This window comes from Lepidothrix coronata, unplaced genomic scaffold (genome assembly GCF_001604755.1).
Source record: "Lepidothrix coronata isolate B3197 unplaced genomic scaffold, Lepidothrix_coronata-1.0 Scaffold318, whole genome shotgun sequence".
Classification (NCBI taxonomy): domain Eukaryota; kingdom Metazoa; phylum Chordata; class Aves; order Passeriformes; family Pipridae; genus Lepidothrix; species Lepidothrix coronata.
In genome coordinates, this window is record NW_016690498.1 from 587,181 (window position 1) to 605,954 (window position 18,774).

The 18,774-nt window shown below is 51.2% G+C and overlaps 1 long non-coding RNA gene across 3 annotated transcripts; it reads left to right on the forward strand.

Annotated features, from left to right (window-relative positions):
- Positions 1-189: 189 nt before the first annotated feature.
- Positions 190-18,350, forward strand: LOC108508839. Of its 3 annotated transcripts, none has more exons than XR_001878525.1 (9): positions 190-2,037; positions 2,386-2,508; positions 2,615-2,722; positions 5,691-5,823; positions 6,251-6,345; positions 10,231-10,351; positions 15,676-15,810; positions 16,335-16,672; positions 17,972-18,350. It is a non-coding gene; the product is annotated as an uncharacterized LOC108508839 (long non-coding RNA). The 3 variants fall into 3 exon arrangements; XR_001878524.1 differs by having other exon boundaries at positions 190-1,971; XR_001878526.1 differs by lacking the exon at positions 10,231-10,351 and having other exon boundaries at positions 190-1,971.
- Positions 18,351-18,774: the final 424 nt, after the last annotated feature.

The following is an 18,774-nucleotide window of genomic DNA, read 5'->3' on the forward strand; positions in this document are numbered from 1 at the left end:
CGCCGCCGCGGATCGCCCGGGCCGGCCCGGCCCGCCCTCCTCGCGCCGCCTGGGGCGGGGGACGGGCCGGGCGGGCTCGCGCCGCCCCCGCTCGCCATGGCGGCCCCGCGCGCGGGCCCGGGCCGTGCCCCCGCCCGGGAGGGACACTTGGGTTGGTGTCGCTGCCGGCATTCCCCGTGCGCCGTGGATTAAGCCCTAAAAAAATTTAATGTTATGGGGAGTTGGGGGGTTTGTGTGCACAAATACCTCAGGATTGTGGGGGTTTTCAACAAAAACAACAACAGAAACTGACCTGACGGGGATCATGTGTCTCCCACAGGCCGTGGAGGTGAATCAGACACATCGTCTGCTCCAAAAAGGATCTCGAGGCTCTTCCCTCCGCAAGAGGAGATGGGGAAGTCAGAGTCATCCTGCCAGAGAGCTTTCCTTTCATCCGATTTCATCCCGTTTCCTGCCGTCCCTGGATGGTTTCCTGAAGCCACAGTGCTCTGACCTGACATGTCCATGTCAGAGTGCCTTCTCTGTGCAGATCCGAACACCAAGCCAAGCATCTGTGTGATGCAAGGTGGAAATTTCATGAAAGTCTGTGGACCAACAGTGATTTATGTCAGCCAGAAATCTGGCTCGTGAAGTTCTTAATGTCTTAGAGCAGCAAGGCCAAAGGGTAAGCAAGCAGTTTTTCACAGTCCCTGTGGATGCACAAAACATGAAAGATTAAGGACAGAGCAGCCTGTGCTTTGCCAAAGACCCGACCAAAGGAAAGGCCGTGCAGTGCCACCTCTCCCTCTTCGCAGAGGCACGTGAGACAGAAGAGCAGGCTTGCTGAGCTTCCCAAAAACAGCTGCACTCCAGCTTTCTGAGCTGCATGAGTCCTCCCCAAGCCCCGAGAGCACTCGCCTTGTCTGGGAGTATGTGTCACGTTATCCAGATGTTGGAAATCTTGCTTCAGGCACATGTGACCCACTGGTTGGAATGAGCCACTCCTGCCAGTTTGCTCTTTTCTTGTTTCCAAGTGTATGAATTCCTCTTTTAGGCTGTGGTTTCTGCTGAAGTAGCAGATAAATCATGCCTGTTTTGCTGGAATGGCTGGATGAGAGGGAGATGGGCACAGAGGAGGTACAGGGCAATGGATCGTGGCTATTTGCCTGTGTGTGGTTTCATGCGCACACGGGCCCGGAGCCTCCTTTCCCAGTTCCCAGAACTCATTAGCCGATGCTTGGCTCTGTCCCAGCCTCCTCCAGCATCCCAGTGCTTCGTAAACCTTGGCCCAGGGTGCCCAGCCCCAGCGGGATGGGCGTTTCTCACTGTGTGCACACAGAACCTCAGGAAAGCTGCCTCCTGGAGCTGAGCTGATATCTTCCTGATATCCAAGGAGCTGGATGGGGCATTAGCAGCTTGCCAGCACTGAGACAAAGATCGTGTTGCAGCAGCAGGAGGAGACTGCTCGTGCTCTTGGCTGCATGGAGGGAACCAGGCTGGCTGCAGCCCTCTGCCACTAAGTCTCCTGCTGCCTCTGGATATTGGTTCCACATCTAGAGAAGCAACAGGTGGCCCTCACTCCTTGACCTGTTGGTCTGGAGTGGAGCTTACAGGACCTCCTTTACACTGGCTTCTTGTGCTGTAGTATTCCCTGGTGGTTGGGACAGCAGGGAAAACAGAGGGATGGTGGGGTAACCGTCCTCGGTCATTTAAAACAGAACTCTTAAATAAATACAGCTTTAAAGTAACTCAGCACTAGAAGCAGAAGTTTCCACATGAAAGGTCGATGTGCAGATGAACACAAGTACACTGCCAAGATTTACTGCAGAGAAAGTAGTAAACAGAACAGCTTACAGCACCTTTGGGGTTATACAGTTCTCTCCTTTGTCTCCAGCATTTGCAGATGATCTCCACACATGTTGTCATTTAACATCCACCCACTCCCACCTTTTTTTTGGCCCAAGCCAGTCGGGAAGACCTCAGGTAGGCTGTGTGAGTGCCAAACCGAACTCGGTGTGTTTCAGGAGTGAGCAGTCGGAGCGAAAAGTCACCCTCAGTGTAAGCTGGCGGTGAGCCTGGCCCAGCCTTGGGTCCCTGGGAATGCTGCAGCAGAAAGGTGGAGTTTGGGGGGAGGAAATCCTCATTGCTGTGCTGAGGATCAGAGTCAAACCGCAGCTCGGCAGCCGCATAGGCTGCCTTTTCCATACAATACAGAGGGTCAGGAAGGCTTTGTTGCTTGATATATCCAGTTCTGGTCCAGGATACCTCTGCTCAACAGCTGTGAGCCAGCCTGCTTTCTGCAGGATCCTCGACAATTGCCAAAATTTTGTCTGGGAAAAATGAAACCTGGGTGTGTCTGTATGTGCGGCTGCAGTGCTGATTAATTAAATCTCCTTTCTGACTAAGGTCCGGGATTGCTGTTCTACCAAATGATCCAGGAGCAGCGTGAAAGGGGGGAGCTGGAGGTCCTGCTCCACAGCACTGCCACCAGCCAGCACTTCCAGACGCCCTGAGCTGTGCAACCCCAAGGTCAGGTGATGCTGATGGGAACCCTTCCATTCCAGCTTAAAACTGTTTCTTTCAGAATTTGACTTAGGGCAGCTCACAGAAAAATATTTTTCTTCTCCCCTCACAGGATATGAACCACACATGGAAGTCTCATGCTTTATAAAAAGATAGAGAAACCGGAAGGACCCCATACAACATGCAGGACCCGTTTGGGAGCTGCCTCCTGAAGGATTAGGTACAAATCCTTTTTCCTTTACAGCTGTAGCCTCCTGTCTGTGCTCATCCTGTAAAGCAGTGTAGAAATGAATAAATAAAAAGGACAGCATTAAGTAACAAAGGAACTCTCGTTTCCCTGTGGTGTTGCATGCATCACCCAGATGGAAACTATCTGTCCAGACAAATTTGGGAATTATGCAAGCTCAGAATTCCTGAATAACCCTTCTTTTCCAAGATCATGAAGCATTCTCAGTACCCACTGAAAATACACATGAAAACACAGGGGGGGGAAAAAGCCCTCAACTCTGAAAACTAGGAAACATAAAGACTAGCAGTATGGATGAGGGAAGGTATAAATGTGGGAATACAGAGTAATGACCCTGCTGTGTGCACACTGGCCGATTGGCTGCCCTGAGGAGCCAAGGATGATCCCTGGGATTCACTTCTGTTTCAGCAGAGGTGGAGCAGGATCCGTTTATTCTTTGGTGTGGTTCTCTGCTGGCTGGTGCCCTGCCCTGGCACAAACCACCACAGAATAAAAATAAATTCCTCTTGGCCCAGGAGAGCAAAAGAAAGCAGGACTGAAAACATGGAAGTCCTACTCTGGCCCAGGAGCTGCTGTTGGCTCAGAGCAGCACCCAGGGATCACCGGGGCTGGGAGTTTAGCACAACTCTAGAGTTGCAGTGACCCTTTTTGGTCTTGTCAGGAAACAATGGCCCAACCAGAGGAGGCAGAGGAATAGAGCAGGCAGGAATTCCGCCTGCAGAGCAGTGCCCCCCAGAAAAGGGGCAACACATTTCTGAGGCGCGTATGGAGAAAAATAATTTTTAAAAAAGCACAGGTCATGATTCCACAGCCACCCAGTTTGTGACAGTTTTATCATTAACTCCGGAGGAACAGGCTCAAACCCCCCTGTGGTGACAGAAATGTCACTTGTGCTCAGTTTGGGGTCACACTAGGTGAAAAGGGGCTGATGTTTATCCATCCAGCCTGACCCCTTTGCCACTGCAGAGGAGAGAGAGGGCATTTTGCTGTGAAGTCCCTTGTGTCCTCCCAGGACCAGGGGAGAAAAAGGAAAGATCTACTGGGAGGATGAACAATAAAACAACTGCTTGTACTACTGTTAGGGGGCAACTAGGTCAATATTTACAGAGGAGCAGCGGGCTGCAGCAGGACAGCACGCCTGAGCCACGGTTGGGTCAGCAGCCCAAAAAGCAGATGTGCCAATTTCCTGTCTTTGATGATGATGGGCCCTAATTACACCAGAGCTGTGGCCATGTCCTTTCTTGTGTATGACCCCTAATTTGGTTTCATGAAGTCATCTGTGCCAGGTTCTTCCGGCGTGCAAGGCTGGGCGAGTGACAGTCCCGGAGAGCCATGTGCCCCACAGCAGCAGCGTGCCCAAACAGCTGGCCCAGGCTTTGACCCAACACAATTCAACTGAGGGCCAACCAGAAGTGTCCCTGGGATTTGGGTCTGTTCCTTGGCTTGCTTTACCTCTTGCAGGTTATCGTGCCTGCTGATGAGGAGGTGTGGGCTGGGGAGACATTCCAGGAGGGATATGGGTGCTCAGTAAAGACCAGCACTTAGAGAACTTGTTTGTTTTTTGGGGAGGAATTTTGGACTCAGCGTAAAAACCTACTCCTCCGTGTTCTTTCGCCAGGGAGATTTCTTTGCTGCCATTACTACTGGTGCTTCTTTCAGCAATTTTCCACCACTCCTTTCCATGGTTTTTGACACTTTATTTATATTTTTCTTCCTCTTTTTTCCTCTTTTTTTTTTTTCTCTACACATGATTTGAGGAGTTTCCCAGTTTTGGAGTTTGCCGGTTGAGCATTTACTTTAGTTGGAACCTGCAGGTTCTGCTTTCCTTAGGTGGGGATCAGTGCTCTAGGTTGCTTCTGGGCCTACCTGCAGCTGTCAACAGCTGTTTGTTGTTCCCTAAATGTAGGTCTTTGTTTATAAGGGCTGTTCCTGGAGGCTCCCCTCTTTTTTTCTGGGGATCACCTGGGTAGCATGCTGCTGCTGGTGGGAGAGGGTCGTGCCTGGGAGCTCAGCACAGAGTGTGGAGGTTTGCAGAGCAGCAAGAGGTAGAAATACTGTTCCCAGGACATCAGGGATGTGCGATGGGAGCTTGGTAGCTAGTTGATACCTGGTTCTCCATATGCCTGGGGGAAGCAGGTGCTGTCAGGAGGAAGATATGGGACTGGAGTCTGGCCTGGTGGAGCTCTGTGGAGGAAAGAGCTGAAGAAGGGGTTGGGACTGTGTAGCACCAGCAGGGGCAGATGAGGAGATGTCAGACCTTTGGTGGAGCTTTTGTCATGACCTGCTTGCAGGTAAGAGCCAGGACACAGGAGAGGAGGGCTGACTGGAGGTGGTGCTGCCATGAGAAGAGGTGGAGGCTGCAGAGTGGGGCTGGGTGGCAGCTTGTGGCACCTGGAAGTTGGGGAAGGGCTCTGTCTCTGCTTTTTGGTAGCAAGTGAGGGAAGGAGCACTGTGGAGCGAGGCTCCAGGTGTTGGGCATGCAGGGCAGGGTGGTGTGGGCAGGAGAGCCCTTGGAAAGGCTCAGAGAGCTCAGAGGTTCTTGTGGCATGGCCAGCATAGGAGGGGCAGAGCCTCGGAGTGTCCCTGCTGGTCCAGGATGCCATGCAGGCACTGAGGGGGACAGATATGGGCTCAATGGGGGACAGATTGTCCTCTGTAGGTACAGAGATCCTCAGGGACAGGTGATGGGCTGGCTGCATGCCTGAGGCTGGGAGGAGGAGCAGCAGAATGCAGGGGATCTTTGTTACCACAAAGCCAGAGCTGAGCACTGGGCAGGGCAGCCCAGAGAGGTGCAGTTGGCTCCCACAAGGGGTTTTAAGGCCTGACTAGTAAGAGCCCTGAACTTTGGCCTGGACTTGGTGTTGATCGTGCTTCGAGCAGGAGGCAGGACCATCAGAGGTACTTCCCCACCTCACTGGGGGATTTCCTTTCTTCCATGCAGATCTTGCACTCGGCTGCAGTCCTGTGTTCTGCTGCCTTGTGTAACGTCAGCTTACCGAAGACTTGTACACCGACCTGCAAACTCCAGCCAGACCTTCTAGAGGATGTGCTCAGCGAAACACCACATTTAGCAGGTAGGTTGAGATTTTATTGCAGTCAGCTCCTGGTTCTGCTCCTTGTCAGACTGCAGGGCAGGAAGGGTGCGTGTGGGAGTGTTTGCTGGCTGAGTCAGGGCCATGCCTGGTTATTTACCAGCTGAGCCCTGCCGGTGACTCCGTGTACGTCAGCCTCACTTGCCCTGTTCGTGTGAGCTGCTCCCCCAGCTGCCTGGATGACAAATGCTTCTGTACATCAGTGTGACTGTGCTGGCCCTCAGATGGGAGTGAGGCATCTGGGATGTATCTTATCTGACTGGTGTTTACATCTGCATGACTCTGAATTATTTTTTCCTCAATTTCTCCACACCTAAGAAGTTTAACTTGTACTATATGGTGAGCTGTACTCATGTCTTACTGTCTGTCATCCAAAAGATTATCCTTTTCTCTTCCTGTGTCTGGGCAGGTAGGGTGGCTGGAGGTGGAGCAGTGTTGTCGGGATTGCAGGCTGTGTTTCCAGCAGCGGTGTTGGCAGAGCAGCAAATGCAATAGCCTATAAAGGTAGGAAGGGTCACGTCCCCTCACCCAGGGATGAGCAGGTGAAGCAGCTTGGTAAGGGCTTCATGTTTTCATGGATCAGCTTATATGCGTGTAGAAGGTGGCGTATTTGGCCTTGCTTTGTGGCAACATGTACAGCTGACATACAGTAATAGTCACAGAAAAAGAGCTGCGGTACTAAACTGTCATCCCCATGGGGCAGTATTTTAGTGTTTGGGTTGAATTCTTGTGGTCTCTTGGCTGTAAAAAAGGCTTTGTAAAGGAAATGTTTTGTTCAGCAAAGTTGAAGCAGAAGCACAATAGCTTGTGGTACCATGGTACCATAGCACAAGACATATGTAGTGAAGCACTTAGAACAGGGAGGGGCTTCAGTCCCTGCTGAGGATGTGCGAATAAGATGTGGTTTAATTCCCCAACAAACTCATTTCCTGAGTCGGAGACGATTATGAGTCAGTGTGTGCTCATTTAGGCAACTCACCTGGTGGCACAGACAAGTGATGGTGCACAAGCCCCTCAGCAGCTCCCTACCAATCCTATGCTGTCCCACCTGCACAGCTACTCTGAGCTGGAAATGTGGCAACTGCTCATCAACACTGCCTGTCCTTATCTGCAGAAAATAAGGAATAACCCCCATAGATCCTGTCCTATAAATCGAACTGTACTGATCACAGCTCTCATGAGCCATGTCACAAACCCTGGATGAGTGGCAGGGAAAGGCGTAGATGAGTCACCAGCAGGGAGCCAGCCCCTTGCTGCCTGCCCCAGGGGAAGCTGTACACACAAACATCTGCCTGCTCTGTCCTTGTCTTGAACCACAGAAATGATCCCTGAAAGTATAGTCTAACACTTTTCGAGATGGGCAGGTGACATCACTGCACAGTGTGACACTGAATGTGCATGTCAGGAATATGTTTCAGTGAGAGCGCTGAGCAGGGCTGCTGTTGCCTCAGGAATAAACAGGAACATGGATCTGAGAGATCCAAGTCACCTACAGATTGCCAGCCAGGGTGGGCATCTGTTAACAAGGATGTGTGACCACAGCCAAGGCAACAAACCTTGCTGGTTAATAGTCACTTTTCCAGTTTCACTAAGTGTGAACATCAGGGGGAAAAAATACATATGAGGAGGTGTGGGGCATATTCTGTATCCTGGCAGCATGGGGAAACTGAGTCTGTACAACATCCCAAGTGTCTGGGTAAATCACCCAAACTAGCCTTCAGTTGTAACTGAAAAACAGCATAAAAATAATGGGAAGTTTCTCTGGGACCTTGGCTTGGGTTTTTCCCCCGGTTCTGCCTTACAGAAACATTTGATGTCTCTGCTACTGTGTGGTGAGAGACAGTCCCCATTTCTGGCTGGAGAATTTTTGAGTGTAAGGTAGAAGGACTCACAGCTCTGTATCTTATTTGTAAAGTTCCTAGGCTTCCTCAAATAAGATGTGTAACTAAAAACACCAAACAGAACACTGAAAAAAAAAAAAAAAACAAAAACCAAAATCCAAACAAAACAGGCAAAAGAAAAAAAAAAACAAACCAGTTTCTCAGCTGTTATGCTGAGGGAATTTTCATTCAGCATCTTGTAGGAAGTGTTTCATGTCTTGCAGAATGAAAGTTACTGAATGTAGCTCATCAAGGCAAAATGCTGCAATATAATTTAGAAGCTCATTAGAGATCATAATCACAGTGACAGATGTTGGTGGGAAGTAGGAGCCATCACAAAGAAAAATAGGGAGCTGTTTGTCACGAGGGTGTTAGTTACATCGTTTGGGGACATTTTCTGAGATATCTAAGGGGTTTGATTATCACTTGGAGGTTTCCATCTAGGTTTCTTAGTGCATAAATCCATCGGGAAATAAGAGTAAAGCTCTCAAATACTGAAAGGACTTTTCAAGACTTTGCTTCTAAGAGCCATATATTGAAATTGTGCATAGTAACCCATGTTAGAATGGCGCATGCCTTTCTCTTAGGTGAGCTATCCATGCTACAACAGCTTCGTGGGATGCAGTGGGATGGCCCCTGTGCTGCGAGGTGGGAGAATTGTGCCTGGCTAGGGAGCCATTAGAGCAGCTGGATTGTACATGTAGCTGGAGCATGGGCTTGGCAGCACATGCCCCAGATAGCGGGGCTCTAAGCAGCTGCCAAAAGGTGTTACTTGGCCTGTTACCAGGGTGTGAGGTCATCACAGACTTGGAGATGTGTGCCCTTCCTTTGTGCTACCCACTTCCTCTTGGTTGCGTCATCAAGATTGAGACAGACTTTGCAGGAAATCCAACTGATCATGCACACAAGGAGGGACTCAGAAGTGAATGCCAGGATAAGAGGCGTGTGTGGCTCCTTGAGGATGGAGCAGAGGTCTGTCCACTAGGAAATCCTGGGTGGCAGGGCCAGAGTGGGGTGTGAGCCCCCATCGCCGCTGCTCCCAGGTGCTCTCTGTGCCGTCCAGTTTGGGAGCGCAGAGATGGAAAAAGGCCCAGTGGCCAGCCTTGGGAAGTGGAGCTGCAGGGCCTCGGTGGTGGAAGCAGGTTAACAAAATCACCATTAGACTGTGCTGGCATGTGGGCCACTGGGGTATGAAGTCACCTGATGGAAGCACTGCCCAATAGTAGAAATTCCCTAGCAGAAAATGAGCTTTTGTTTCTGCAGTGCTGTTCTTCTGAGGTGTTCCATCTGCTTTACAAACACTGAGCCCAGCAATGCTTCTGTGAGAACAGCATCTCTAGTGACAGCTTCCAGCTGTCTAGCAGACAAGAGGACCCAGGTGCCATGGAAAACCAGAGAGGGAATAATAACCACCCCATTTTGCCAAGGGAGGGATGCTCATGCAAGATGGGAAGGGACCACCTAGTTGGACTGTTTGACAGCTGAATGTCCCTATGTAGGGACTGAAGATGTGAGCAGAGAGTGTGATGTAAGATCATACAAGCAAATATAAGAGGATAACTCCAAACAGTTCGATTAATTTCACCTTTGGAACGTGGGCTAAGCAATATTTCCTAAATAAGTTGCTTCTGACGATGATCTTTCAACTTCTCTGTTAGGAAAAGCTAGCAGGGCCTCCTGCAGAGGAGAGCCCAGCAGGACCACCCTGGGGCCCAGTGTGGCCGTGCCCAGGCCTGGTGCCAGCTCTCGTGGCCCTGGCAGGGCAGGAGGGGTTGCTTGCTGTGTGCCACAGGGCACAGAATGCAGCCAGAGCCCGGAGCTGGTACTGTGGCACAGATGATCTCCATAAACTGTGATGACATTAATCTAATGTATGCGTTCCCCTACGAATGTGAATAGCAACAAATACAAATCCTATGCAAATCAGGCCCTCGTGCAGTATGTGCAAATGGCTGAACATCTGAGGACTCAAATATTATATCAGAAGTTGTTCGCAGACATGCCTGTTCCAAAATTTGCTGTTACAGGGCCCTTCTGTGTTCCCATGGGAACCCTCAGGTAAGGAGATATGTGCGGCTGCTCCCCTTCAGCTGAAAGAAGTTTGTGAAGCAGAAGCTGGATTCTTCCTTTTCTTTCTGCTGGGTTCTTCCTTCTTTGCCGAGCCTGCAGTTCCTTGCAGATGCCTGGCTGCCTGGAAGGACTCTCCCCAGCCTCTATGGTCCCCTTCCGGGGGGAAAGGTGGATGTTAAGGGTTCCTCAGAAAGGGAAGTAGTACCCTCTGCCAACTGGCAAAGAACAAGCGCTGGCACAGGCTGCAGGAGAGCAATTATTCTCTCCTTCCACAAGAGCACATATTGGAAATCCCTCTCAGTCCTTCCCTGGCTCTCCCAGCTGTTCTTGCTGCAGCCCAGGTGCCAAAAGGGGTTCAGATGTGTAAGTGCCCCAAAGGGGGATAGAAGCTCCTGGGGATGGTGTCTCTCAGGTGAGAAATCTTTGCCTCTCCCCACAGACAGAAGAGGGAAGCAGAGGGCAGCTGAGAGCTTTGCCCAAGGAGGACAGAGTGAATTTACTGCCCCTGTGCCCCCATCCAGCACCACTGGGAATTCAATTTGAAACAGGAAAATAAAAAGGTAGGAATAAGTGTGGAATGTGTGAAAACCCTAAGTGTAAAAACAGGATGTAAAAATAGTCCATGTTTTTTGGGCTTTTTTTTTAAGTGTCTGGGGAAAGCTCGGTAGGTTTTCACAGTGGAGCTGGATCTTGTAAAATAAGAGTGTGACGGATGCAGCAGGGTCCATAGAAACATCCCAGGAAGAACAGGGGAAAAATAATGCAGCAGCTCGTGTACAGGCAGCCAGAGGTGATGCTCCAGGTGGAGGGACCAGAGTGCAGAGGTGTGGACCTCAATGAAAATAGGTAGCAGGAGAGGTGTAAGGATGTGTTATTCTAAATATAGAACTGCTCAGGTTGTTCTCTCTCCTGAAGCCATGGTTGCTGTGCAAGAAAGGGGTGGGGTTTAGGAGAGGAATGAGCCTATCGAGGGTGTTATATCCCACATGAGCACTGCTCTCCCTTAAAACAGGCCAGATTTTGTGGTGGCATAGGGAGACTGCAGATGGGAGCTGTGCATGGCCCTGGAGAGGGGTCTGTCCTGTCAGGGGCGATGGGTGTTCATGGCTCCAGAGAGGGGGTGCCTATGGAGAGAAGGAGTACCTGCTGTGTTCATTAGCGTGGGTTTGGGTTTTCTCTGCCGATCTAGAGCTCACAGATGTGATGAGCAATGCAGAAGTACAACGGTACCCCTTCCAGCTTTCCCCTCACCATCATCCCCTCTGTGCCCTCAGCTGCTCCAACAGTTCCAGGTGAGGGCTTTCTGCTGACTTTTGTGCTGAGAGAAAATAGTCTGGTGTCTCTAACACAGTGGCAAGTTCTGTGGGAGGAGATCACATTTACTCTTGGCCTGAGCCAGCAACTACTCCATGTATAGCCCCCACTTAATGAACCCCCCCACACCTCTGCCAGCAGGTTAAAAGTTAGGGCCAGCAATCCCTGGTATGTCGATAAATCTTGGTCCTTAGCCCATTAAATCCCCAGCCTGCTCGTTCAAGAGGGATTCACAAGAGGTAATACAAGACTGACCTTTGCTCTGCCATAAACGCCGGTGCACATGAACCTGCTCAATCAACGGGCTCTTTTTTTGGCTCCCTTCCCTCGGGGTAGTTTGTCTTAGCCTGTGGCTGCAGGATCAGTGCAATGTCCTGTCAGCACAGTGAGAGGTGTTTGGCTTTCCCCGTCCCCTGCTTTGTCAGCCCCGTCAGGTGGTTTTCCCAGGGCTGTCCCCAGCTTTTTGACCCTGTTGGACTGTTTTTCCCTCTCCCCATGACTTCTTATCTTTCAAAATACTCCGTGATTGCTGTAGCATTGATTTTTACTGCAGTAAGGGAAAAATGTGGCTTTTTTTTGATAGCCAGATTGTATGTTTGTTTGTTCTTTTATTTTTGGCTTCTTAGGAGCTTTTTGCCACTTTTCACTTTCTAATTGTCTCTTTTTCTAATCCTGGCACTTGGACTCAAAGCCAACATTTCTTATGGCAACTCTTTATCACCTGCTGGCTAGAACAGAATAGGAAGAAACTGCTCTGGCTGAAGGACCTGTGAAAGTAAGAAAACATAAAGGCTTATTTTAAGGTTTTCTTTTGTGAAATAGAATAGAAAAAAACCCAAGTGTTTCTATATGAAAGACCTGGCTGCATGCAGAGCTCTGGCTTAAGCTTTTTAACAGAGTATTTCTGTAGCTTCAGAGGAGCGAAGTGGGACCCCGGTTCCTGTTGGAGAAGGAAAAATCTACCAAAAAGGAGGTACTTGAGCACCCAGATGGTTTGCAGTGGGGGCTGGCAGGAGATAGGAAGTAATGAGCAGGTCTGATGTGCACAGTTAGAAAGTCAAGCAGAGGCTGTGCTGGGAACGAGATGCCCATGAGGGAGGTTGTGCTTGCTGAAATGGGATGCTGCAATGTAAGACTGGCAAAGAAAGGAGCAGCAGTCCTTGATCTCTTGGGAAAAAGGCATCTGTGTGTCTTGAACAATGCTGTCATATCTGGACATGGCTGAATTTTTTCAGGTCCTTGTAGAGATTTTACCGGGAAGGTGTTTGGGAAGTCATGGGTTTGATGGTTTTAACAGTGTCAATTACAGAAGCAATAGCCTGAAAATGCAAATGTTTCTCGGAGGCATTCCTATTTGTCCTTTCCTCCTGAGGTTTGCCTGGTTTTTTGGTGTCACTCAAAGCCATGGGATGCTGAGCACTGGCCCTGGTGATGTACAACAGTACCACTTCCAAGGTGGGAGGGAGCTGCAGAGCAACTCGTGAACATGTTTGATCACTCCCAGAATTTCAGTCTCCTTGTACACTGATAAACCGAAAGACAGAGGCAATGGTGGCAACAGGGAATGTTAAAATGTTTGTTGTGAATGGCAAGGCTGAATGTTAAACAGCAACATTTTGAAATCCTTCATCACAGCGAGATCCCAGGCGGAGATGACAGGCTCTCTGCGGATGAGAGGAGCACCCGGAGTAGCGCTGCCAGAGATGGTTAATGGGATTGGGTGTTGATTCCTGTTTACGTGCCGGTGCTGGCTCTGGAAGGAGGGCTCCTGCCTTCTCAAGTGGGGTCTGAAGCCTTAGTGGTGCACAGTGCTGCATGTGAGCTCTGTGCACTGCCCTGACACTCTGGCCTCAGTGCTGCCAGCCTCTCTGGGGACAAGCCCCCAGCCACGGACCAAATCCGTTGTCGCTGGCCACTGGCAGAGCCTTGGCTCACTGGGACTGATCCCAGCCCAGGTCAGAGTTTGGCAGCTGCTGTCCACCTTGGACCACGTGTCTGAAATCATCTGTTTCCTCCACAACTATTGTTTCCTAGGGCCTGTTCCCAAAAGCTTTGTCAGCCTGCTTGATTTGCATCAGCCTGTGAGCGGGGCCAACCCACCCGTGTTCCCCAGGAGGTTATTCCTGGCCGAACAGGCTTCACTCTGCACAACTGATCTGGTTAAATGCACTTCCCTTCCTTGCTTTCATTCCACTAGTTAGAATGGGCACTCTCAGGCTGCTGAGATAAGGTCTGTCTTTGTTCTGATGTGAGACTGTTTCGTAGGTACACAGTCACCCTAAAAGTGTATCCTTGAAAATAGACAAAATGCCTTTTCTAAATTGCAACTTAAATTGATTTTGATAGAGAGGATGGCGGAATCATATACAGAAGAAAAAAAAATCTTTTAAAATGAGAACTGAAGCAAATATAGTTTAGTAGTATACTCGTTACAGAATGAACAGCATATTGTATGTGCTGTGTTAGAGGTATGTTATGAATAACAAAAGCACTGGAGCATTTACATATTTGTTTTCAGAAATCCTGGCAGTTGGATTTCACTATTCTGTGCCTCTTTGCCAGAATCACTAAACAGTGGTACATATGGCTTCTGAAGTACCATATGCCGTGGAAAACGTTAGCTGATGCCTATACTGATGCGACACGCTATAGTCTTTATTTAGATTTTTTTGCAGTTTTGAACAAAGAATATTAGATCATGCAAAACATTGTGCAAGCAGTATGGAGTAGTACATAGAGGAAAACATAATGCATTGCGCCCAGAGAAAAGCCAGCTAAGAAAAGGGGAAGAAAGGGTGGTGTTGGGAATTAGAATGTGCACGTGCCAAGAAATGCATGAAAGGATGGGACATGGCTTTGTGCAGCCGAGGCAGGAGGTTTTTCAGTGCTTGAAGCAAGGAGTCAAGAGCCAGAGCTCTGTGGACATGCAGGTTTTGAATCAAGTCCCCGTTCTAAGAGATGCTCCCTGTTCCAAAAAGCACTTGGGCTTAAATTTAAGTACATGCTTGAAATCCTTGGAGAGCAAAGGAAACACGTGCATGAGTGCTTTCCTACAAAAACCCTCCTCATAGGAGCAGCAATAACTCTGCTCTCTCCTGCTTCATTGTCTGAAAATAGTGACAATGAATACAATGAGTCACGTGAGAAACACCTTGAAAACGGAATGAAACAAAGTTTCCAACGCAGTAACCGCAAAGCCCAACCCAGAATTAGAAAATTAATTCAGGCTTTTGTGTTGACAGGAGCTTTTAAAGCACGTTTTCCCCCTCTATTCTGCCAGCCCTTACCATTGCTGCCCTCACATCGCTGATGTCAGTGGCAGTGCCAAACGCTGAAGGGAGCCTGCTGCCGGGGCTGTCAGGAGCAGCCAGAGGAGGAGGTGGCCCTGAGGGGAAGGAGAGTAGGGAGGTGTTTGGCACCACCATGTCTCCCCTCCGGAGCAGCACCCTGCTTTCCCCTTTCCCCTCTCTTCTGGCTCCTCTGTGTGCAGACCACTGCCCCGTGAACACTTAATAGGCTTAACTTTAAGCACCAGAGTAGATCCAATGGGATTACTCATGTATTTAAGTGAAGGTATAATGTTTGGAGAGGGGGGAGAAGCATCACATTTCTGCCTCTTGGTTTGATTTCTGCTCTTAAAGCCACCCAGTTCCAGTGTCTGAGGATAGAAGGTTGTGGGATTCACAGAGTCCCTGCCAGGAGTGTGTTGGTGTGTGTGGTACAGCAAGTGTCAAACCACGTAAAGTAGGAAATTGGGGAAATATAATTTGCAGACATTACTTGATTGAGGCCAACCAACTAATCAGAACAGAGACAAACCCAGTGCAGAAACAGAAGGTGGATAAGGCTCAGCCCGGAATGCAGCCGGAGCAGAACGACTTCCCAGGGAGGTGGGAGCAGAAGCAAAGGGCTCACAGCTGAGCTGTGCCGCAGATGGCTGGGCAGGGGATGGCGGGGGAGCCACTGCCTGTGGGAAGAGTGTCCCATCAGCCTTGGGCAGAGCACGTGTGGTATTGGAGATGGGCACCACCATGGAACAGTGTGCTGGCCGGAGGGGGGACAAGTGGCTGCAGGGCTCTTAGGGGGCTTCAGGAAGGTATATGTGGGGATTTAAACAGGACAGGTAATCGCAGAGAGACCAGTGCTGGGGGAAAAACCTGTAATTCCCTGCCTGACTGAAAGAAGCAGGAAGAGCACTGCGAGCTGCTGGTGGTCTTTGACAGCGTGAGCAAAAGTAGTGGAAGATTTAAGATACTGAGGCTGTCACAGGAATTATCTGAGAGGCAAAGACTGCGTGCATGTGTAGGTAGCATCTCACATTTTATGAACCACTACTTAAGTGAATGGAGGTAAACAGAAATAGAAGTCGGAGTGGAAGCTGAAGGAAGGCAGGGCTGAGGGGAGCTTTTACTGAGCACTTATTTGAGGTTGCTTCACAGGTTCACTGGAAACCAAATAGTGGCTCAAATTTAAACCTCATTAGGTGGTTGTAAATTTATTAAAATAACAAGAGGGGAAGATTAACATCTTTACATCCATCTCATCTCAAGGTGTTTTAATTCCTTCGTAGGAACAAGGACCTTCACAGGGCCTTTGAGCAGAGGAAAACAGAGCCTCTCTTCCCAGAGATTGATGTTCATAGCAGTGCCAAACAGGTGTTCCTTCCCTCCACCTCTGGCTACCACATCACTCTCAGAAGAGCGTGGTGAGTGCCCCGCCTGCCCCAGGTTTGCAGCTGCCCCTCTGGGCTGTGAACCAAGCTGTCATGACCAGCACTGAGCGCACTACGTCACGAGCAGGGCAGCTGTCCAGGCTGCAGCAGGTAGACCCCCAGAGGGGAAGGACACCTGAGCCAGGCTGACCATCAAGCAGATCAGCACACCTCCTTCCCCTGGCCTTAGTGGTTTTTCTGGCTGCCCTGGCATTAGTCTCCTCAGGCTGGTGTGTGTGTCCTTCACATGGGCACAGCGAGGTTATTTGCTGCATTAGCCTCATTACCTTTCCTTTCCAAAAAGCATCCACCACTGTCTGATCTGCGGTTTGGAAAGGGGTTCTTGCTTTCCCCTCCCAAACCTCGGCTCACCAGCACATCTCCCGTGTGCTGCAATTATTAAATGACATTTCACAACTTCATCTCCTCTCCTGCTACATCTGCTTGCTGCTCCCATGTCCAACCCCGCTCACATCCCAAACATCTAAATGCATTGTTTCCTCTGTTTCTCCTGCCAGCATGGAAAGAAGCCATTCCTGAAGCAGGATTGCCTTTGAGCTGGCAGCAGATGAGTGACTGGCATTGGGCAGCACTGCTGAGGCTCTGGCAGGCCGTTTAGCAGAGAACCTTGGCTAATGAATGTCATCCACACCTAACAGATGTGCCACTGCCTGCCATGCCAGATTTTTGACATAATACAGGGCTGCTGGACATGATGGTGCTTGGGAAAAGCCACGGAGTGACTTGTGCCTACAACGCAGTGTTCAGTCCCACTCGTGCTCTGCGAGAGAAACCAAACCTGCGGGAGGGAGGGAAGCACATCCATGTCTCTCACTCCTCACCCCTGGTTTTATCGGTGCGTAAATCTTATTTGTGTTGTTCTCCCTCACGTGCCAGGGGTTCTTAAATGAAAAACCCACCACCCTTTTTCTTTTGTCCCCTGTGCTTCTAGCTCTGGCTCCTGCTGGTCTCTCCAGCCTCCTGCCGTGCCGGGGGATGGGGGGCCGAGCAGGGGACTCAGTGCCTCTCGGGAGCCGGGATGGCTGCGGGCAGGTGCCTGGCACCTGCATCTCGCCGTCGGCAGCATCCCGGGCTTCGTCTTTCCTCTCCTGCCCTCCATCGGAGGGAAGCAGCATGCGCCGAGTAGAGCGTGGAGACAGGGGGACACGGCCCCCCCGGGCACCCCGAACTGAGCTCCCGGGGCTCCCCCTCCCACCCTGCCCGGCGGGGGAGCAGGGACGGGGCCGCCTCCTAATCCCGGCGTAATCCCGGAGAGCGGCAGCAGCGCGGGCGGCCGCTAATCCCGTCCCTCTGCCGCTAATCCCGCCCGGTGTCCGTGGGTCCCTGTCCGTGTCCCCGCGGGCTGGGGGCGATGTCCACGCCCCAGGCCGTGCGGTGGGAGCCCCGTTCGAACACCCGTCTCTCAGAGGACCAGCCAACTCGGTCATTAATCCGCTAATTGCCCGGCGGGCGGGAGCGCAGGAAGGGGCGGGGGCCGTCCTTCGCCGGGCGCTCCCCGCCCCGGGCTCCTGCAACCCCCCCGGGGCTCTTACAGCCCCCGGTCCATCACCCTCCCGCCGCCCCCTCCCCGCGTCCCTTTTGGGGTGACACTGTTGCTGCTTTTTTTCTGTACAGCCGGGAGCGGCGCCGACGGGGGAGCGGTGAGTCCCCCGCGCTGGAGGAGGGGTCCCGCCAAACACCCTCCGGGGGGGCAGCCTGGCGGCCAGGGAGGCTGCGGGAGGCGTCCTTCATGACGGGGAGCTCCGAGGGAGCGTTGGGGGGTTCTTCCCTCCCAGCCGGCTGGAAAACAAGTTAAGCGCTGCGTGGCCGGGCCGGGATGAGGCCGGGGGAGGCGCGGGGGTGTCGGTCCCGGGGATATCGTACCCCGATCAGGAACGCTCCGGCTCGCTGGCTGCGTGAGCTCGGGCGCCGATGCACCGTGTAACGCAGGTCGCTTTGCCGTGCTCCCCGTTTTTTCCCTCGGCCTCTTTATCTTTCAATTGCAAAGCAATTAAAGGTCTGTACGAATCTGCGAGCATCCCTCCCCGCGGGGCCCTCTGATGCCCGCTGTATTGCCCTTTAGATGCCTCTTCCTTTTTTTGTTTTACGATTGTTGTATCAATATAATGCTTCCTTTCTTCCTCTGTCTCTATAGATACAGATATACAAGGCAAACCAAAGGTTTCGGCTGCTATTCAGTGCCTCCTCATTTGTCCTGGAGCCGTAACAGTGGTGCCCTTTCTCTTCTGGCTGCTTTTCCCTGCTTCTGGAGCAGCAGTTATGGGAGAAGCAGATGGCTACTGATTGGGTGAGCTTTGTGGCTTTAATACTGAATACTTTATGGAAAAGGACTTTATCATGCTTGGTTGGTCAGAGGAACAACGGGATGAGATTTATGACTACAGAAAATAAATCTTTTTAAGTTTCAGGCTCCTTCACACACCCCACGTCAAGTTGCTGTTGCAGAGCCAGATCTGAAATCCTCAGCATCTTTCTTTTTTCCCTCCCCCCGGCCCCGTCTGTCTGTCCTTTCACAGCTCTCCCCACCCCCTCTGCGCCAGGGTTTAGCAAACCTTTGCAAACTTTAGGGACTATCACTCACTGGAGCATCTGAGGCCTTTACAGCCCCCAGGCAGCGCAGAAAAACGCCATCCCCAGATGGGGAACATCCACCTGACAGTCGGATCAGCTTGGGCAGCCAGCTCCTGCCAAGGCTTGTCCATGTGTAACTCGGACAGCGGCCACCCAGGGTCTGGTGGGGAGTTGTGAGTGACATCCTCATAGACCCGACAGCACGGAGGCCGTGACGCCACCAGAGAGGCATCCAGGCCACAGCTCTTTGCCAAGCTCAGGTCTCCTGAAGGAAAGGGAGCCCAGCACTGCCTGACCCCACTGCACCCCATGCTGGGCAGTGCTGGGCCGGGGGCTGTGGGACTGTCCCCCCAGGAACAGCCCTCT